We start from the raw sequence: 23920 nt of genomic DNA, 5'->3' as shown, positions 1-23920 counted from the left end.
CATTCCATAAATGAAAAAAACAAAGCACACCAAAGGAAGATGGACATAACCATCAACATCCTTGTCTATAGTCAATTCTTCTAATGAAAGAGCTACATACTTTCTCTCAACATTTGTGCCTCCATTCTTCAATCTTTTTAAATTATTCATGTCCTTCAAGCACTTTAAAATTTAAAAAAAAACATTAAGAATTTGATAATCTCTATCTTATTTAAATTTATTTATGTCAACTTTAATATATTTACTCAAATTAAAAAAATTATATATTTTTTTGTTTTACCTTTCAAATTACATGAAATATATTAATGACCCTTCAAGTTTAAAGTTTATTAGTTTTAAATGGTTCCAATCTTTTGAATTTAGTATAAAACTGTCCCAATTTTTTTCTTGCACCATCTTATTTTTTTTTTCCAATGATTCCCTAGAATTTATCATAAAACCTTCTAATTTTTTCCTCTCCAATAACTCGTAGTCTTCTGGTTTAATTTCCCGGTAACACCCCAAAGACCACATTTTAATTCTTTTCGTTTTTGAGGCGGCGCTCATAAACGGTCAATTTTCGTTTTTGAATTCCCTCATCGCAATATTTACCCGTTGAGAACACCATCTGCTTTATTTCAATACAATTGCGAATGAACGTGCGTTTTTTACAACTTCTGTTCAAAGTTTGAATGGGCATTGGACATCAGAGCATTGGGTTATCGAAGGATCACGTATCTGATGTATTTCAATACAATTTCTGTGGAAAGTTTGAATGGGCATTGGACATCAAATTTACTCGGCCGCAATCATCAAATGAACAGTTTTCTCGTCATGAAACAAATTTCAAAATCTGTCATGTGGATCGATTTGTACCAAGCATTTCTGCATTGTAATGTGATTTGGTAAGTTGCAAATTCCCTCTGTTTTTTGTGCTGAATTGTTTCTTTTTCAATTTCTATAGCTTTTCGTTTGACACTTGATGGAAATCTAATGAATTCAATTGAGCTATATTTATATTTTGAAAGCTTAGCATTTGTTTCAATGTGAGTTGGCTTGAAATGGATGATGGGTTTTTCAGTTGAGGACATATATGCGTCTTACGCTCTACTTCCAGCTATGAATTGACTGGGAATATGCTAATTTTCTTGTTTTGAGCTGTTGGTTTTCTACCCAATTGGGCTGTATGAATGTTGTTTTTAGACATAGGATATTTGTATTATTGGGCTCGATTTGGTATCAAGCATTTCTGCATTATAACGTGATCTGGTAATGTCCCAATTACCTCGTCCGTTTTTTCGGTCGATTTTTTCTTTGTAAGTTTTAACAACTTCTTCTTTCATACCTGATGCAAATCTGATCAATTAAATCAAGATATATTCATATTTTGAATGCTTAGCATTTGTTTCAATGTGGGTTGGGTCAAAATGGATGATGGATTTTTCAGTTGAGGACATATATGCCTTTTATTGTAATGATCCCATCTTTTAGCTGTCACGTTCTCCAAAGTCTAAGTGGAGGATAAGAAAATTAAAGTTTAATTAAAATTAAAAGGTGACTTTGTATTAATAGTTTCTAGGGTATGTATTAATTATTGGAAGGGAAGGACGGAAGCCTCTCGTGATTTAATTAATTATTGCCAGGGAGGAATTTCTAGGGTATGCATTAATTATTGGAAGGAGGAAGCTTCTAGCTCTTGCAATTAATTAATGTTTTAGTTCCTTCTAGAAGGATGAAGAAAATGATAAATAGGGCTAAAAGTCTCATTGTTGAGGATGAGATTATTATATCGGATGATTGTTAATTGCATTTGATAAGAATTTGGATGTGTGAATCACATATCTTTCTTGGCATTAGAGGACGTTCATCCTCTCTTGTAACATTCTAGACGTCATTCACTTAGGGTTTGGCCTTTGGAATACATCTTTTTGTACTTGATTGTAGCATTTTTAGAATTAATATAATTTCAGCCTTGGTTCAGCTTTTGGGCATTCCTGGGTGTCCATTACAATGGTATCAGAGCTGTTTCTTGGTTTTCCATTACAGTGGTATCGGAGCTATTAGTCCTGTGAAGTTCTTATAGGAAATTTGGAACAACGAGATAAAGGGAAAAGAGTTTGACAAAATGTATACCAGTCCAGATCAAGAAAATGCAATGCTTAGGATACTAAATACATTACAAGAGGGGCAGCAGATGCAACAGGAGCATAACAGGTGAATGGATATGATGTTGCAGCTTATGACTAGACAGATGGGCAACAATATTGACAATCTGTATGTTGCTCCAGTGCAGAAAGAAGTTGTTTCCTCAGGTGGGATCGAGACACATATAGAGCCACCTAGCTATGATGCTAGTGATATGGAGTCCATCAATGTGGGATTAGAAGAATGCAAGGATACTATCATATCAACAACCACTTCTGTGTCGGTTGAACCATCCAATGAGGAGTTTAATGGTATAAATGCAGTGGTTGATGTATTTTCTAATGAAGCCACACATGTTGATGATTATGAGTTTTCATCAACTACAAATTCGGTTCAATTTTCTGTTGCAGCAGTTAATGTTGTTCCTATATCCATATATTTTGATGCGACAACACCTATTGTTGATACAATTAGCATGAGTACATATGGTTCACCTGTAGCTATATCTTTTTCAATGCATGATGGTGATAATATGCATTCCAGTCCAATATATATTATGTGGATGGATACAGGGAAGAAAACGTTTCATAGATCTTCTATGGTGACATTCTGACTTCATCAGCACAAGTTTTGAATGCTAGGCTACAAGGGTTGGTCCTGATGATGCGGGTTTGCAGTTGGTTTAACTTCCATATGGATAGCACGCATTACTTCAATTGGGATCCAGGTGGAGGTTGGAGTTCGTTATGTTACTTAATTGCTTGAGGACAAGCAATTTCAAGGAGGGCAGATTTGTAATGATCCCATCTTTTAGCTGTCACATTCTCCAAAGTCTAAGTGGAGGATAAGAAAATTAAAGTTTAATTAAAATTAAAAGGTGACTTTGTATTAATAGTTTCTAGGGTATGTATTAATTATTGGAAGGATGGAAGCCTCTCGTGATTTAATTAATTATTGCCAGGGAGGAATTTCTAGGGTATGCATTAATTATTGGAAGGAGGAAGCTTCTAGCTCTTGCAATTAATTAATGTTTTAGTTCCTTCTAGAAGGATGAAGAAAAGGATAAATAGGGCTGAAAGTCTCATTGTTGAGGATGAGATTATTGTATCGGATGATTGTGAATTGCATTTGATAAGAATTTGGATGTGTGAATCACATATCTTTCTTGGCATTAGAGGACGTTCATCCTCTCTTGTAACATTCTAGACGTCATTCCCTTAGGGTTTGGCCTTTGGAATACATCTCTTTGTACTTGATTGTAGCATTTTTAGAATTAATATAATTTCAGCCTTGGTTCAGCTTTTGGTCATTCTTGGGTGTCCATTACATTTATGCCCTACTCACAGCTCTGAATATTGACTTTTTATTCAATGGGGTTGCTTTTTAGACTTAGGTTTATTTGTATTTGTCATCTGTGTTTTCGAATCTTACACTTTGAATTAGAATCCAATTAATTGAGATGATACTCTCTATAGCATGAGTGCCAGTTGTGAAGAAAGTAGAGAGCGTTTGTTGGAGGGAGTTTAAAAGGTTCCTTAGCAATGCATTGATATTACACAAGTTATTAGGATGCTCCTCCTTTAATCCATTATTATTTGGATTTGAGTATCCCAGGGATTAAAGACATCAGATTTTCACAGTCCATAATATATCTGAGTCTTGTCTGATCCATAATTATTTGAATTAAACAAATGAAGGGATTAAAGACATCAGATTTTTAGTCTATAATATATCTAAGTGTTCCAGGATTTAACAGTGTAAGAATTCCACATCATCAATCTTTTGGGTCACACTTTGTATTCCAACATCAGAATGTGGAGAGCAAGAGGAGAGAACATAAAAATTGTAAATTGCAGACTATAATTGACTAAATCAATTTCTGTGTCATCTTGCTCCTCTCCTCCATTAAGTCAATTATGTTTCACAATTTACTATTTCTTTATTCCCTCCTCTTGCTGTCTACATTTGATGTCGGATTATGGAAAATATTGCTGACACAGTTTACATCCAAACACTTAGATACAAATGAAGATATATCACTGTTGGACAGGTTATTGCAGTAGATCCTATTTATCATCATTTTTAGTATTGGAGATGGGGATTAGATCCTCTCCAAGTTGTCTTCCTTTAGTCAAAATTTTGGATATCCTTCATGATTTTTGGATTTGAGCTCTTTGTCATTTCTTCATTTTTGTGTGTATTTACGCTTCGTAACTATTAAATACAGATTCTTATGAGTTCATGTCAAAAAGGCATGATTGTTTGAAGATTGAGTTATGCACCATCTGACACTAACTCTTGATCATCAAATTTGCTTGTATGAATGACTTATTTTCATTTTGTATTCTAAAGCAGATGCATCTTTTCAAAAGATCTAGTGTTTGTTCTAGAATCTTCATCTATTTATTCCTGAATTGTTTTCAATTCATATTAGGTTGACTTGTAATTCCATAATTTTTTCATCATTTCTTGATTTGTCAACTCCTAATTGTATAACCTTGATGCTTTCAATAGTGTTCTTTTGTTGATTTTTGAAGTTATAAGTGATGTTCAAGATGCTAGCTATAGTTTACTTTGCCGATCAGATATCATTTTCATTTTTATCACTTTACTAGCTGAGTTTCCTCTTTCTCAGCAATTTGATTCTAATCATATGTTGATGATTTTTGTACGGGGTATGTCAGGTCTTGGCTATGTCACTACAACTTACAAAAACAAGTTGCTTATATATTTGTGTCGTTTTGGTGATGGGAAATGAATGTAAATCACTAACTACTTAATACTGTTACCTACTTTAAACAATATATATTGCTAGTTTCACACTGCTTGGTACAGTTGTAATGTCCCCTTTTTAGCATTCATAGCATGATGTTGTCATTAGCCTATTTCCCCACGGTCCCGTAGGCTAACCAGGACATTAAAGGGACTTAGAGGCCATTTGGCCTAGATAGTTTCAGTTGTAGGTCTTTTTGAGGGGTTTTGAGGCAACTTTGGGCATACTTACTATTTATAGTAAGTCATCTTGGATATGGTTGGACATCCAATGGCAATGGTATGTCGATGGTAATTGTTTAAAATCGACAAGAAGACTTGTTTATCATTGATAAGATTTGTTATGCATTGATAAAGCTATTTTATAAAGTTAAATTTAAATATTTAACTTTATGAATGCATAGACTATAGTTTGTGGGAAATATTTAAATTAAAAGTCCCCTTTATTTTATAACACATTGGAGTCATAAGTTACATAAAGGGAGTTATGTTTTATCCCACATTGAGAAAACGAAGGATTGAGCTCTTGTGAGAACACTATAAAAGAAATGGAAGAGCTTCTTTTTAGTAGACTTGAAAATATCAAAAAGAAATTGGGTAATATTCTGGAGATTATATCTCAATAGTTTGAAGGACGAAATCCCTTCAAGCTGGAAATCTTGACGCCATTGAAAGATATGGTCTTGAGATTCAACATGGTAACAACAAGTTCCTGTCGCGCGGTGCTGTAGCAGTGAATCATTGTAGCAGTCAGAATCACTGTAGCAGCCCGAATCACTGTAGCAGCCCAAATCATTGTAGCGCAGTACTGTAGCAGCGAGTTACTGTAGCAGCAAGTTATTGTCGCAATTCGGATCGCTGTAGTTGCAAGTTACTGTAGCAATTTCAGAACTATTAACACTGCTGTAACCGCAATGGGTATGGACCATCATTGAACTTTATAGTTGATGTAATGCGTTGAGTTTAATGAGAAGATATTATTGTTATGGTAGTTGTAATTTCCTGATAATTTGAAACAAGAAATAAATGAATAGTCATTGTTATTAGTTGCATATGGTTTTGTTTTGCCTCCTATTTGCATCTCATATGAAACACAAACAATCTTGAGAAACCATTGATCAACATCAAGCTGAAAACTACAAGAAATTTGGTTGCAAGACAATTGTTTGACAAAATTACAGGAAGAAATAAACATTAAAAATAACAGAGCAAGGCAAATTGTTACAACGGTAGTTAATTATAATGGTTTAAGTCTGCTCTCTGTTTTTAAAATATGTACAGGGTAATCGAAAACCAGTATATGCCTCCTTTAATAGTTGAAACCTAAGAAACATTTGATCTACATTCTTTGTTGGATCAGCTGTGTATAAGAAACATGAACATATGTTTCTCTATTCTTAATGTCAATGGCCCTGGGGTTTTCTAGAGACCTATGCTTCTATTTGGCATGCGAAGTCAATATCCCTTGCTTAATGGGATGCCTTTAAATGCTACAATAGTCAAATGGAAATATTGTCAGTTTGGATCCTTTCATGTGTTTTAAGGTCTCAGACTTGCATGCATTGAGAATCATGTCAGCAGTTAGAAGAAAATAAAATATGTACAGCCCTCAATGCAGCAGATTACAGGAGGATGAAGCGTGAAAGTCAAGGGATGCTAGTTGATAGTGAGGATGATACTGATCTATGCCCTGTAGATTTGTTAAAGAATCTAAGAACTGTATAGAATTGAATGAAATTCTTGAGAAACAAACTCTCTAGTGGTGGTGGACTTTTACTGAACAGCTTGTGGAAGTTGAGTATATTGAGCAGGGTTTTATGAAGTTATGCAAATCGGCTGGTAACGAGTAAGCTTCAGTTATTTCCTTGAGTTTCAATGTAAGTTTTCGTCTCTTTCTATGACATGTCATACATTTTTTAACATTTCTTAGCTTGAATTTTAGGTCATGCAAGATCTGATCTCGAGGGAGTGGGAGAACATTGTTATTATGGTTAAAAATCATGGGGGTTTTAAAATTAATGTTTGCCTTTTTTGCTTTCATTCTTCCACATATAGCTACTTGATCACGTCGTCTGCAATTTGCACTTTCTTTAGTTAAATATTTACTCTTTTTTGTTGGATCCTGTCATTATGTTGTAGTATCCCACATCCAAGTTCATCAAGGATGTCAAGGAAGAAGATACATAGGTTTACTAATTAAAATTCATTCATATTATTATTATGACGATGATGATGCATCGCAGGGTGGACCCAAAGCATTGATCAATGAACTTCCCACATACTTTGTAAGAATCCACACTTGGGTTGGCAAAGTAATTAAGTTCTGACTAGTGGAATTACTACAAACAGTTGGTGTGTAACCCTCATAAAAATACTGATGCTACTGTACTATTGTCTCATTGGATATTACCAAAAGTAATGCATAATCTAGAACTAACTTGTAAATAGAAATGACAATAAGTTCAGTCTCATGTTATGGCAGACTATATATACCACTATTATCACTTAAGAACAAGCGCAATAGATTTCATTTCAATACCAAAATTGAATCAAATGCATGACTGAAACACACATGTTCACATGATACCAACATACAACAAATGGGAAGAACCTGGCAATTTTCACGATGCGTGGAATGAGCAGCTCGCATGACTAGGTCTGGTGAACTCCACATCCCGTGAAGTTCTTTATGATAGCTGCTATCCTCGGGTATTTCTAGCAATCTGTTTGTTAATGCTGAGAACACGTTTGCAGTTGAGCTGTTTGGTCTTTACATCCCCACTTTCCGTCATACATTCTCTCTACACCATCCGACATCTGCTATCTGTTTGCAGATTTCCTTGACTGCCCACCCTTGACTGCTAACCCTTCCAATCCTTGCTATCGAATTGGACTTAATGCTGGTAACTGCAGGCCCTGTTAAATTAACGTAGGTTCAAGATACTTGGACGTGAACCTTGCACAATGCACTTGCGGCTGTTACTAACCACCACTTTAATGAAGTGACTTGCGAACCAAGACCATGAGGTTTGATGCTCACGTCAACCCTTCCAATCCTTGTTATTGAATTGGTCTTAGTGCTAGTAACTACAAGCCCTGTTAGATTAACACAAGTTCAAGATACTTGGACGTGAACCTTGCACAATGCACTTGCAGCTGTTACTAACCACCACTGTAATAAAGTGACTTGCAAACCAAGACCATGGGGTTTGATGCTCACGTCAATCGACCACAGTGAGAAGTCATGAACTGTTGCAACACTAGAACAACTTCAAAACTTCTTTAACATGTGTGGAGCCTCTGAACCTTGATTTAGCTACTCCAAGGACTAATTGGAACTTGCACTACACATCATGGCCCTAGTATAGCGTAATGGAAACAATACGATGGTCGTAAATGACTCTCAAATAGACTGCAGGTCCAACATTGTCATTGTTGTTGATGGTTGCCCTACAATAACTTCCTTATGTCCGATTTATGGCTAGAATGGTACTGTTGTAACACTTCTGAAACCTGTACAGCATCTAGGTGACAACTCCAGCTTGTACGACATTCATAGTATCATGTAATACAACTAATATGCAGGCATACACTTCAAAAAATTGGTCAACTCGTTAAAATACTATCAAAACCATTGCCTTTCCAATCCTAACACCAATCTTCAAATTTTTGCTATCAATTTTGTACTGATACAACAATGATTATGGTCTCCCTTTATGTCTTAGTGGATTCAAACTAAAAGCCAACTGATCCTTGGTGTCTAAATGTATTGTGTGGAACAAATAGCATGATTACCTTCTAGTATAATGAAGACTTCCAAATGCTAAAAATGTTAGCAAACTTACTTCGAAAATGGAGCCGACTGAAGCTTGATTTCTCTTACCTGATTCTGAGCACAACTTTCAATGAGATGCTGGGGCTACGTCCAACTTCTCAAACATCTTTAGAGGTTTCGTCCTCACGAGTAACTAGTCACATTTAAGCAACCTTTTTGTTTGCATAATAATATATTTCATGGTGTCCATCCCAACGTAGCTCCATGCTTTTATAACCTTGTTATGAGGGAAGACACAAACAACTAGGCAATGTGGGATAAAAAGCCAATTTCGTCTTTTAGTCACTTAAGTTACTTTTGTAATAAAGTGACTTTAAATCATAAAGTAACTTTATATTTGTACTTTATAATATTAAAGTGACTTTATTACTATAAGTCATAGTAACATGGAGACATCTCCCCCCTCTTTTTGCCCCACGTCTCGAAGACTTGGACGCACAGGGGACTTGGGGACTTCATCCCCTCGTCCCCAGCAGTGCTACCAAATTTTGACACCTCTGCCGAGGATGGAGAATGCCCCGATGTTGACTATTTGCTGATTTGACTATTTATGTTCAATGTTCAATATTCCAATTCCATCCAATGTTCAAGTATTTACTCTTTTACATCCTTATATCTTCTAGTGCAATACATCTTTTCATAACTACCATTTAAAGTACCATGTGTATATATATACAAAACCCCTCCTATTACCCACCACCATCCCCCCACTATCCCCAAATTAAGGCCCCTCTGTCCCCCTGTCCTGGTAACTTGTCCCTCCGTTTCATTGTCCCCCGTCCCCTAGGGTGGTGTAACTATGCTATAAGTTACTTTATAACTTTAGAATAACATTAAAATATTTAAATAAATCACTTAAGTCACTTGAACTTTAATATCTTTTGAAATACTTGTCTGATTGCCATGCCGTCTGAAATAGGAAACTCTTCTCATAATTCCCCATGTGACCAAATACACTTTCTAAAAATAGAAAGGGTCCATCTCTATTATTTTTCACTTACTATACATAGTATGGCAAATGGAGTCCGAATGATATCAAATGAAGGCCAAATTCATAAATCCCTGAATGTTGAAGATGAATCAATCCTCAGAAGACCCTCTAACCATCCTCATTAGCCTACGAGGATCCAATATTAGGCTAATCCCTGAAATTCTAATGCTGGCAACAAATGGGGACATTACATACTTTTATACAACAAGCACTCTTATTCACAATAATGGATTGTGGAAATATCATTCCACTAATAGTTACTCGATTGAATGAACTAAGCACACATCACATAAATAAATAGACCATCTCATATTCTTTCAGATTTTGTTGTCATCATAATTAAAGACAATCATTTGATTGGAATGATTTTCTAATGAATTAGTTTCATATTTTAATTTCAGTCTAGTTTAGAGAATGGACAATATAAAGACATGAGGTTGCACATGGATGTCATATAGCTAGAAAACTCCATATCCAATGGACTAGAGATGATGGTTCAGGGAAATCAATTGCCAAAAATCTATAAAATAATTACAGTCCTGAATTTTATGGAGATGATGAGTTCATAAAATTAGGAACTGTGCTGTTGGTGACACATTGTCCGTGATTCATGTTTGGTGCTTCATTAGTTGTAGGATTTAACTTAGGTGTATGATGTGCCAGCTCGAGGAATCACTTCATGTTAAAACAATTGCAGTGCCTCTGCATTGAACATGCTATGTATAAATAGTTTTTTGTTCAAGAAATGTGTCTTATACTTCATGAAATACGATATTAGATCAGCCAAACAACAGAGATATATAAAAATTATTCCTCTTTAAAGAAAGAAAAGATGTCATATTTGCTTGAGTTACTAAAGTTTGGATTGACAAGCATAATTGAACCATTCTTAAAATGCCTTAGTTCCAAGATCTTAAGTGGGAATCTGATTACACAAAAAGTCGACTTACAATCTTTTCTTCAAATGGAAATGTGTGGTGTGTAGCCTTAATGTATGCTACATGCTTCTGCAACTATCTTTGGTCATTCCAATGACCCCCCAAAAAACTATCCTTCCATCCTTTCAAGCAAGAGGGAATATGAAAATATAATTCAATTCACTCTATAAACATGCTCATAAGGTCTTACCAACAATATATTTCTACAAGATGAGAGAATTTTATTCCCCTCTGCTATATAGAGCACCCTCTACTACATAGAGCATGAAGAACCTATACCAACATTATGAATGCTTGATTTGACTGCCAAACCATAGTGATGAAGCATAAATCATCCCTTTCTCATAGATAACTATGTTTTCAACTTAGTTCACAATGTATTTGAATGTGCTCTTTCTATCTGATCCCTCTCCGTTGCTTGTTTGATTTGGGGAGCAATAAAAGAGGCCCATCTCATTTGGCTGATATACAAAATTTTTACATAGTTATAAGAAATCTCCATATACAATCTCCTCAACAAGGATACACTTTTTGAAGGTAATTTTTTTATTTTGGAAGATAAAAGGCAAGTGCTCTGTTTTTCAAAATTTTCATAATAGTTTTACAGATTTACCTTTGTCAAAGTGCATGCACCGGGAGCAAAAGAACGGAGAAGAAAACCCCTGGTGTAGTCTGGGACATATGTCCTGATCAAGAATTTACAAATGCCCCATTCAAACCATGGGTTCTTTAGAAGGCATTCTTTCTATTTACAATACAAATTTTAAATATCTTTAATACAATACCCCTGCAAAAGGGTTTAGAAGGTTTTCCTTCCTTACATATGCATTGTAAAAAATATTTATACATTTCAGAAATTTCCTCTTGATCCTTGAATATCTGCACTTTCAGTCACAGAGCGACACACTTATGTTAAAGTGTTAGCAAGGAAATAAAATCTTCTCACATTAAATGCCAATTCTAAACATAGTAAAAGGTTACTTTAAAGTTTTAAAATAAGACTTTTAATAATCTTAGATTAAAGCTGCTATGTTAGATCTTATTTTCCCTTTCCATCAATCCATTGGGACATATATTTAGTTAAAACCAAGGATCTATTTCCCTTCTTCGCCACTAATTGCCATACCATCATCAGATATATACTGAAAAATATGATCGATTAGTATATTTTGAGAAACTTAAAATCTTTGCATATTTTAGATATACTTACTAAATGACCATGATCAAGATTGTCATAGTGTTAATAGAGCCAGAGACTTCCATCTGATAATAACAGAGCCAGAGACTTGCCAAAAAAATAGGCTTATAATCTACTCCCAAATTTAGTTAAGCCATATTCTATTATATTAAATTTGGAACCAGAATATAAGATACTACTGCAAATATTTCCAAAACTGCCCTTAAACATCTAGTATAATTGTATAGTAGGGCTAGGTATACTGTCATAACAGAACAATAGATATACTGTACAAGATAGAACAGAGTTCCATTCATGGATTACTAGTCTCTGTTATAGTTATACCTACTGATTTCTTACAGTATCACAATTTTAGTGTAACTATCTACACTTATATAAGCCTGGAAAAAAAACATTAATGAGATACTAGGGGAACCACCACCTGATAATTATTAGTTCCTCTTTAGAGTCTTCACTGTCATCTGCTTCACTTGGAGTGATTGAAGCATTATGTTCCCTTTGAGACCTACTTTTCCTTCCCCAACTATTCTTAATTGAAGAAGGAGAAACAATGTAGAAGTTTTCCATAATTTCTCATTAAGAGAGGAAGTTTTGAAGGTAAAATTTTAAGAAATGCCTTTCAAGATTTATTTAAAAAGCTCTTGATGGGCTGGTATGTGTACATTGGTCTGCTTTTGAGGTTAAATTAATCATTTCAAGTCTGCCTTTCTTGCAGCAGATATTTCCACAAATCTTCACAACAAGAAGCTTTGTTGGTAATCTTTTTCTTTCAGCTAGAGGTAAGGAACTGAGTTGACCGCTTGTGGAATGAACCATTTGTATAAGTTTTGATGCTAGATTCCAAGGCAGCCCTTCGTAATGGTAATGGAGTTCTACTACCAATTCACAAGCAATCCTAACTACTTTAAGAGGCCAAATCTATAAGATTTCCACAATCCATGAAAATGAGTTATAATTTCTGGATTAGATTGTGTATAATTTATTTTATTTTATTTTTTTACCATCAATGTTTTAGATCATACTACATGATCTATGTAGTATGATCTGAAACGTTGATGGTAAAAAAAAAATTATACACAATCTAATCCAGAAATTAAAACTTACTTTTAGAGGTGTCACAATCTAGGCAAGTGAAGAACATCTATGTTGGTGTTGGCTTGAGTAATTTCAATGACAATGAGATGTGCAACTAAGTAAAACAACATGACAGCTATGACCACATATATTTGATGGGGAAGTCAAAGATTAGGGGCCAAGTATAAAAATTGAAATCACAAGCACAAGAAAATTGTAGATATGAGATACGAAAAAGTGGATGTCATTGATCATTGAGAATCAACTAGTGAGAGCCAAGGTAACAAGTTAGTGATCAATCAAGGATAAAAATGTAGACATGTACGAGGTGAAAAGATGTGGAAGTTACAACTAACTTGTCAATATGGTGATAAAAAGGGGCATGGACCATTGAGAGTGGAGTACAAATTAGGAAATTCTAAGGAATCTTTTGAAAGTGTGTTGAGAGTCATTGATTAGGTATGCTAGGGGCAGGAGATTGGGGATAAGCATTTGAGTCGTAAACAATGTTGAAAATGAGGCACACTGTAAAAAATGAGGAACCCAAATATATATTCTCTAGAGCTAAAAGGGTTCACTATGACTTAATCTTTTTGGCTTCAAGTATCATACTTTTTTAAGTGTCTGGTGCCTATGCTCTTGTGAAGCTAGATATATAATAAGAAAGATATATAATGAGAAAGACTATGTATCTTATGATTTTGAGGCAATATAATATATATCCTTTTCTGTTGTGTTTCATATAAGATTTTTTTTCAAAGAGTGTTTTGTTTCTTTTCAACGTGTTTTTGGTTATGAAGATATATATGTCTCGATGCTAATAATGAATCTACATGAGCATACATGTACAAGTCTTCATGGTGGGTGGCATAGCATGGAGCGGGAGGTGAACTTATTTCCATTAGATATGGAGATAACTTAGGTTAGAGGTGTAGCATCATACATAATCAGTCTTAAGGTGGAATTCATTGATTGGGTTGTTGAGGTGTTGAGACCCTCGGAAATGGTAGGTTTTAGATATAAATGGTCTATGTACACCAATATTTCCATTTTGTTTCGAGGTAATGAATTGCTCATTGAAGTCCACATAATTTGACTTTTCAACCTCCCCACTTCACTACTCTAGAAACTTTGGGAGTCATAGAACGCTACTTTTGGTAAAATGGGCTTGGACTAATAGTTGGTCTTGATATTGTTGACTACAATAGATGAATCCATGCCATCTATATTTACGTATTCCTTGTCCATTATGTAAGAGTATTTGTGAAGATAAATGTGGTCACTTTCCATGGAAGAGAAATTGACTATAATTTTTTGACATGCTTAAGACTTTGTTTAACACCTAGATTAACATCAACAAAACCTAAATCGTCGAAGAGAAATTGACTCTAATTTTGACAATTTTAGAAGTCTTTTCAAAACCTAGATTAAGCTTAAAAAAATGGAAACCTTAATCATCATAACATTTCCTTCTACATAGTAGTTGGGAATGGTGGACCTTCTTGATTAAGCATATGAGGTTCTATCTTGAATATTCAATTTTAGACTCTATGGGAAAATTAGCATAAAAACAAAAGCAAAATTTAAAACTTGATGATGAGAAAGAATAGGATTACTTTCATGAATTTCTTGTATGATTGTGACTCAATATTTTTTTTCATGAAGATTGAGTTGTATGAGACGACATTAAAGGTGGCTTGCTAAAGAAGCCAACGCTCTAGGGATGTGTTCATTGCCTTGATCTGGTACCATAAAATGCTTAGAATTAGAGTGGGATGCATCCAAAGAGTTAAGGGAAGATTCTCAATGATGCCGAAGAGATATGAGCCATAGGTCCTAGTGTAAGTTTCCACTCTATTGCCCCATTGCAAATGGGGACCCCTCTTTTCTCTTTGTGAGCGGGCTTAGGTAGTTTTAGGATCTTAAAATAGCAACAATTTCTAGTATTTAGGCATTAGTGCATAGCAAAATGGAGTCAAGGAGATTGTGTCTAAAGTTTGAGTTTGAGTCACTTGAAAGTTTGGGAAGGTTTTGGGTTCCAAGAATTCTAGTGGAATTCCTTTGAATAGTGGATTCTACCATGGAATTCCTCCATCAGAGGGATCTCCATCGAACCTTGAGTCTTTACTTGTTGATGCAATTTGGAATGTTTTAAAATAAGTGGGAATTGAGGAGTGAATTTGTGAAAGGATGCGGTTGAGGGTGAGTCTTTTGATGAAAAATTTATGAAGTTAGTGCTGATAAAAAATCCTCTAATCTTAAGAATTCCTTTAGTCATAATAATTCCTTAGATCTTCCTTGGAGTTCCTCAAGCTCCTAATATTCTATTCTTGACATTTATCTTCCTCTAGGATAGTGAGGAACAAGAGAAGGCAGAGAAAATTCAGAGCAACAATCATAGTGAATCCGATGATGAGGAGCACTTATCTAAGGGAGTAAAAGGTGGATCTATTCTACTCTATTTGGTATACCCAGATTTAACTATTCTAGAGTGCATGCAGTTTTATAGGGGCAGAGTGTGTTAGACTAGTAGATAGTGGAGTAACCCATAATTTTGTAGACTCAACACTGGTACCAAAGAGGGGTATACAGATGGCAGATTTTGAGTGATTCAATGTTGTGATGTCAGAATGGTTTAACACACATTGTCCCCTAGGGATCCCTTAGGTAAAAATTACTATTGACTATGTCTACATGGTTGATTTAAGGGATACAAATTCCATATTGGGCATTTAATGACTCCATTCATTGGGAAAGTATTCTTAGAACTTTTAGACTATGGATTTGAAGTTCAAATTGGATGGGAAGAAGGTTGCATTGATAAGTATGTCCAATGTTGTTCCCAAGATTGTTGCAGTGAAGAGAATGAAGAGTACTTTTCGACATCTTTATGTGGTGTAAGCAACATAGAGTTTGATTTGTGTAACTAATTGCATTACAAGTGGTATCATAGCATGATCTTGGCACTGAAAAAGAAGAAGGGTTTCTCATCAATGTTGGAGGTTATTTATATAAGATAAGATAAGGTAATAATATTAATGTCCAACAAAAAATTAGAAAGGTTTATGGGATTGAGCATACAAACAAAAGAGTCGGCCACACCAGAAACACCAAAACGGTGTTAGAAAGAAACAAAACAAGACAGAAGACCAAGAAACACAAGGTAAGAACTACGAATCCTTCCTTGGTACAACGTAATTAGAGACAAAAGGATATAATTGTAGAAGATTCAAAGTCTTTGATCTTCGTTGAGATCCACTAGAGGAATGTTGCTGCCTGAAAAGATTGGTACAGTACCTGACTAATCTAGAAGTAGTGCTGGAAGGCCTTTTAACACCCTGTAATGGAGACAAGGGGGAGTAAAAGGCGGTAATGAGTTAGTCAAAGGTGTGGATTTGAGACGTAGCTAACTGAAGAGTATGCTCATGAAGTTGGGTAGTCTCCTGAAGATAAAGTGCAAGACATCGTTGATCAATATAACTTGTTGGGTGGATATTTTGCAACTGATAGTTTTGGGTAAAAATTTAGTTGCAAGATAGGATGACTAGCCATAGCATGTGAGACAAAGTCTCTCCTACCGTAAAGGGAAGGCTCCCCCTTCTCACAGTTCCTTGAATCAACTCAAGGTAAGTAAGAAGTCTAGAGATTTTATAAAATGGGTGTTACCAATATCCTTTCTTCTTAACTTTCAAGAAAGAATCCACTTAGTCGTGGAGCGAGTAATGGGTAGGGTGAATCTCTAGCTACACTTCTATCAAGAGCTCAAAATAGTGATACCAATAAACCTTCACTAACTCAAAGGCTAGCTGAAAATATACCAGTTTGGCTCTAAGTCTGGTCATACTTCTATATGAAAAGCTTTACAATTAAGGCACAAAGACTCCTAAAAGTAAGAATACTTAACTATTTTGCAAATTAAGAAAGAAGTATAAGCTACAGACAAAGCTTCTAGCTATATATTTCCACAACCTCTCCCAATCAAAGCTTCGGCTCCGATTGCTTTTTAAATCACTATGCTCTTTTATTGAACACACAATAATAACATGAATCAAGGAAATAGGCACAAATTACAGTCAAAGCTTCTAATTTTCTCTATCACAATTGGTTCTAGTCGAAGCTTTGAACCTAATTGCTTCTTTTATTTACTTTTCTCCCAACTTTGTACTGTACAATCAAAGTTATGCTTGCACAAATGTGGCAGAGCTTTTTTGCATACAACAAAAGATGATTTTTACATTGAGGGGGCACTCCTTTATATAGGCACAGGAGTTGAGAAAAAGGTGGAGGAAAAAGTGGGAGCAACTCGACCAATTTTGACCTAGTCTAACTAAAAGGAAAAATATAGGGTTACATGCAATTGCACATGCAACTTGCATTACATCTTTTACATACACATGTAACTCGCATTACATGTAATTACACATCTTCATGTTATACATCCTCTTCAATTACAAACATGGAAGAAGACAAAAAAGAAGGAAACAATCCTAGGAATTGTTCTAAAGAGCCTTATAGTTGGCAATGCAATCTCGGATGATCATAGGATCAGAAGTTCATGTACTTTGTACCGTTGCATTCACCTTGATAACCATGGTGTTGTGTTTTTTGATAACCTCTAACTGTCTTTAATGAATTGTCCATTGTCATTTGAAATCTTGATGTGATCAAATTTTTTCTTGTTCAAGTTGTTGTAAATTGCCCTTTATAGATCAGCACAAATTGGAGTCTTTGACACTTTGAAAACCTTCTCAATGGTGTCTAGATGTAAACTTGAAAAAACTTTCCATCAGCACCTTTACCTCTTTTTTTTTTGAAGTGCTTGGTAGGATGAAAATGCTTTGAAACATGAAAGTGGAATGCGTGGGAATGTGTGTAAATGAAGACTTCTGATTTTCAAACGTGATTTAGGCTTTCAAGATGTCATTGCATGAAAAGTGGATTACATGTAAATGCAACATGCAACAAGGGATGAAGGATGAGATGGAAAGCGAAGGCGAATGTTGGACGAGCTTTTACATGTAAGTGCAAATGACATGGGAAGTGGAACAACATGTATTTGCTCATCGAGGCGTGAATGCATATGGAGAGGCAAAAATGGAATAAAGTTTGAGGGAATATGAACTTTATAGATGCCTTTGAGGAAAAGTAAGGTCAAAACATGGGAAAACATGCACATGACATCTTTTTGACTTTTCAAAAAGTGATTTTAAATCAAAATCTGACTTTTGAGATGCAATTACACGTAAGAATTTTGTGTAATTGTGTCATGCAAATGGATGTGGAAAGTGAGATGAGTGAAAATGGAAGCGAAAAATGGGATTATATGCATGTGCGGATGGTGAATGAGATGGAAAACATGTAATTGCATTTGTCGGATGAGATGCAATGTGTTGTGACATGGAAATGGAAGTGAAACGTGATGATGCTTTCACATGAAGTGAAAAAAAAACAAGTTCTTGGGAAAGAACTTGTAACTTCTCCAAAGTAGAGAAAACCGGCAAGCAAGCACAAAATAAACACATGCCTTTGGCAAAAGACTCAAAAATGTCAAGATGCAATGCACTTCAACACTTAAATTCGAATTTGGAGTTTGGGGAAATTCCAAAAGTGTGCAAATGAGAGTTTTTATCATTTTTAAAGGCAAAATGCACTTTTCATGGCACATATATGGACAAATATGCAATTTCAAGCTAAAATATGCATGAAAATAGCAAGATAAGTATGAATTGATGAGAACGTTTGAAAATGTCCACTTATTTGGAGTTTAAAGAGCCAAAATAACAAGTTTTATAGACTTGACCAATTCTTCCTCAAATTCGAATTTTCAAACAACTTGACTTTTTCCGTACTTGCATTTAACAAAAGTTAATGAGCAATGAAGGGTCAAATTTGACATGAAAGTGCCAAATACATGGTCTCCAAAGACAATATCATGCATTTAAAACTCAAAAACAATCCCTCTTAATCAAAGGTATGGGCTGGAAATGCATCTTTTTGAGTTTTTAAACAAAAACATGACTTTTTTATGCAAAAATCTGAGCTGTTTTTGCAAAAACGTGGCCAAAAAATGCATGTTTGGGTCATTTTTTGACTTGGGAATACAAAAACAACTTCCCCAAAGGCATATACATGGATCAAAATGCAAAAAAGTGGACTAAAACCTCAATTTTCTGAGCATTTTTAGCAAAAATGTGATTCATAAAAGGCATGAAATGAATTCATTTTTGGCTTCTAAGTGCAAAAATGTGATTCAAGATGTATTGCAAATGATTGAAGATGCTAAAACTCCTCTTTTTCTTGCAAAAACATGATTTAAATCACTCAAAATGGATTTATTTGAAAATTTTTCCAAAAATGTGCCTTTGGAAGGAGTTTGAAAAATTGTTTTTTAGCAAGATAAATCCATTTTCAATGTTGGAAAATCCATGGCTAAGAAAAAACAACCCTATTGGAGAAAATATCATGCAAATCCATTTATAAAATTTCAACTTATGATCAAAATTAGGTTTTTAGAGGGCAAGAGCATGTTCTTCTTCAAAAATGAACTTTTGGAGGGTCAATGCATATATTAAAACATGTCTTTTGATCAAAATGAACCTTTTGGACTCACTTACACATTTTAAAACATGCATCTCTCCAAAATTGCACCTTTTGGGTGCCATTAGATGTTTTAAAATGTGCTCATAGACAAAAATGGACCTTTTGAGGGAGGATGCATATTTTATAATGCAACTCACCCTTTAGATGTATAAGCATGAAAACTCCACTTCTGATGTAATAGCATCAAAAAGGTCCACTTATGATGGACTTTTGATATAATAACATCTAAAAGGTTCATTAAAGTAAATTTTATATGTAGTGCCTGTAATGTTCCAACCCATGCAACTACTCTAACAATCTCTTTTTAGTTCTGGAAGGCAGTATGGTTTGGTGGCATGGATGTATGGATGCCAATAGAGGGTCTTACGGTGTCTAGATGACTAGACAAAGAGATATTTTGGAGATGGTAGGCAGCCATACACCAAGGATAGAAAGGCTATACAACGTGGTGTAGGGTGAAGTCCATACGGGAGATAGGTCATACATGGAGATGACACAATGGCTGTACAGAGGAGGTTGTACGATTGGAGGAGACGGCTGTACGGCTGGCCTAGCAGACTGTACGATGTGTAATGCCCCGCTCGAGAACCCAAGAGAAATAAACCTAACATGTTACAATGTTTACTAAACTATTTTTTTTTTAAAGTTTAAACAACATCAAGATAACATTAATGCGGAAGCAATAAGAACATACATATCAAATACACATTTGCAATTACAGATACAGTTTCAATTCCTCAAGGATTCCTTTATGTTGAGTCACAAATAATAATGATTAATTAATTATTTTAAGTTCCAAGTACAATGTCTCAAGATCATAAAGAAATAACAGATACATAATCGCATAAGCAAATGCATAAGTATAAACAATACAATGAAAGTACATCCAATTAATAACATCCGCTGCACATGTCGCAGGGTATGTGAGAATAGATACAATACATCAGAATACATGATAACATAAATACATCATCTGAAAAGAAGTCTCTGAGATAAGAAATAAGAATGATAAAGGTACATCTTCTGCAACGAACATCCAACAGCTAGCAATGTGAAGGGGAACCCAAATGGTAAGAAGGCACTACCTCCCGACCACGTGGTTACCTAGTCAGGCTTCCACTCCCACCGTGCAAGGAAGATAATGAATGATTCACATACGGCTATCAAACATAAAACATTCCTAGGCAAGGTACCCCTAATAGCCAAAACTACCTCAAAGGTAACACATACTACTCAAGAAGATAAAATAATCCAAAAGTAAAAACACTCAAACCAATACCGACACCACATAACCAAACATCATACATGAACCAAGTATAAACCAAATACCAAGATCATAAGATAAAGTCAATGAAAGATAATCATCTTAAGTCAAAAGCCACACGTCAAAAGTACAACATCATGAATCACCAATCATCATCAATGAAAGTAAATAACCATAATAAACACATCCGACAATAGATACACCACCAACAATAAGTACACCACCAAAGGAGACTCAGACTACATACTAGGGAGTGTCATCACATGGCTGCTTGAGTTACCCTGGACTGATCTCTTAAGAGACCCCGGACCCTCAAGCGTTGAGTTACCCTGGACTGGTTACTTTGAACCCCGGACCCTCAACATCACACATATGGAAACTAGAAAGCCCTCTCAAGAAGACGAGGCACTCTTCTCATTCCCATCCTTAGCCTATACAAGCACTCAAGGCATGGGTGGATCAAATCTCTAACTTATCTTTTTAGTGTGTTTCCCCCCCATAAATTTTAATTACTAGATTATCACTTATTACATAACTTGCATTAGGTTACCCTGGTACTGACCACTTTGGGTCTCGGACCCCTATGCAAGCCACTCCCAAGTCATGTACCTAGACAACCTCTCCTAATCACATAAATCCACAGTTGTGTCCCATACCACAACACTCATAAAGAACAAACTCGGTTCCTTAACAGGCAACCCAAAAATAAGATGGCAACCCCAAATACACATAATTGCTCCACAAAGATAAACCTCATAAACATAATCTCCAAAATAAATCACAAAACACATCATGACATCCAGCCACATAAATGGTATAAAAGAAATCTGACAAAGCCTCTGGTGTACATCCTAGACTAGTCGACATCTAAATAATGCCAAAATCTCAAGCATAGAAAGTACAAGTAAAACCATACAGATACTCAGAGTAAGTTTCATGTTTGGCTTAATCGAACTCACGTAGTTAAGTTGAACATAAGGTTTCATATTCAGTTAAACACATGTTCGAGGTAATAAGTTTTCGCAATCATTCCTTTTTAACTAACCCATTTCTATATTTAAATGATTGTTCAATTACTTTATAACTAAGCTAAGGATAATCATTTATTTATTTATGTTATAAAAACAATCCTTAATGATTTTAAATAAAACAAATTTGACTTTATTAAAATCATTAAACCCTCATTAATATCTTCCATTAAATCAATAATCTATTTTTACAATTTTAACAAATAATGTCCATTATTAATTAACTTTAATTAAGCTAATATTAATTAAATTAATCAATAATTGTTCATTTAAATACTTATATTAAAATCTTCATTGATTATCAATTTATTAATATTTAACTAAAAACTATTAATAATTATGAAAACTACATTAAAATATATTAATATTTAAATTATTAAATATTAATAAAGATCATTTAATAAAACATTATTAAATCACATTTATTAAATACATTTTAAAACGCATTAAAATTTATACAAAAAAAAACAAAATATAAAAATATATAAATTTCGGCGTGTTTAAAGGCTCGCCGGCCTGGTCAGGTACCCTGCTGCGCGCAGCAGCAGTTGTATTGCTGCCTACGGCAGTAGCAGTACCGGCTGCCGCGGAAGACTCTGCCAGCAGCAGGTACGGAGGGGGGGGTATGTCCCCACCCTATAAATTTTATATATTATTTTTTTTTCTTAATTTTAAAAATTATAAAATTTCAAACAAACGTTTTTTCAGTAATATATAAATATATTAAAATATTTTAAACAATCCAAATGCATTATAATAAATTAATATTATTTTTAAATATATTTCTTTTAAAAATAATAACAATTTATATATATAAAATAAAACCTCTTTCTTTCTTCTCATTATTTAATTTTTTTATTTTTAAATACTATCTGCAAATATAGTATGGTAGAGAAGACACAACAAATCATTCGAATTTCTAATTTTAAATCTTCTTTTCCTTCAAACCTTACATGATTTAATTAATTTCCTCAATGATTCTTCTATATGAATAATGAGAGACTAATTTTAACCAATCAGATCTTGAAAATAATCGAGATGATAAACAAAATTTCAATCACCCAACAATCACGAAGCAAACAGATATTTCCAATTAAAATTTCATTCACGAGATTTCAAAACCTACCTCGTACTGATGCTAAAACTCTAACAGCTGGATAAAAATTTCTACTGCAAGCAAAATCCCTTAAGCTACGAACAATTCCTTCTTTTCCAAACCCTTTGAATTGCTCTCCAAACCTGTGTGTGTTCTCTGAAAATTGTGTCTAAAAAAACTCTCCCCTCAATAATGACCCCATCAAATTTGATAAGGAGTTCTCTTCCTACAATCGGGGCACTAATTGTGCGTTTACCCGAGAGGTCTCTTCATCAATCTTGTTAACTCTAAAATCAACCTTTATTTTCTTATCTTTCATATTTTCATGCATGTTAAATGGATTATTAAATCTCTTTATTTAATTTCCACTCAACTTCTATTTTAATCAATTTATAACTTATTGTAGAACCAGAATCAGTATGCAAAGAACATTAACAAATAAAGTAAACATTCACAAACCAAAAACTAAATTCACATATATGCTTAGACTAAGAAAGAAAATAAGAAGTGCAAACCTCACAAGAGAAAACACTCCATGCTTTCTTGATTCTGTAGATGTGTCCTTTTGCTGTGGATGTATGCTCAAGATGCTCAAAAGTTGCTTCAATGGAGATGGGTAATGGCAAATTGGTAGCTTTGTGAGCTCTCAATTTGGCATTATAAGGGTATGGTTGATGGCTTTGGTTCTCAAAATAGCATGGTAACTTTAGCTCAAAGATTGTTGATGAAATGGCTTGGGATGGGATTCAATTTATAGGCTAAGGGGTAGAGGGATGGAGGGCTTAGATGCAAGGATGGATGAAGGCTTAAGGAGGGCTAAGATGCACTCAAAGGGGAGCACATGGATTGTGCTTGTTTAGCACCAATGGGAAGGTGACACTTGTCACAAGGAGGAGGAGTGTGAGAGGGTAGGGTTAAGGGTTGGTTAAAGTCATGATGAGTGGGGTTGAGTATGTAAGAGGGATGTAAGAGGAATGAGTGTGGAAGAGGGAAGAGTGTG

General features: G+C 34.7%; 1 pseudogene; it reads left to right on the top strand.

Moving 5' to 3' along the window:
• The first annotated feature begins 6271 nt into the window (after positions 1–6271).
• Positions 6272–7754, top strand: LOC149542328 (uncharacterized; annotated as a pseudogene).
• Positions 7755–23920: the final 16166 nt, after the last annotated feature.

This window comes from Cupressus sempervirens, chromosome 8 (genome assembly GCF_028749045.1).
Source record: "Cupressus sempervirens isolate cs-2001-9-10 chromosome 8, ASM2874904v1, whole genome shotgun sequence".
NCBI classification, from domain to species: domain Eukaryota; kingdom Viridiplantae; phylum Streptophyta; class Pinopsida; order Cupressales; family Cupressaceae; genus Cupressus; species Cupressus sempervirens.
This window is presented reverse-complemented; position numbering and strand designations above follow the sequence as displayed.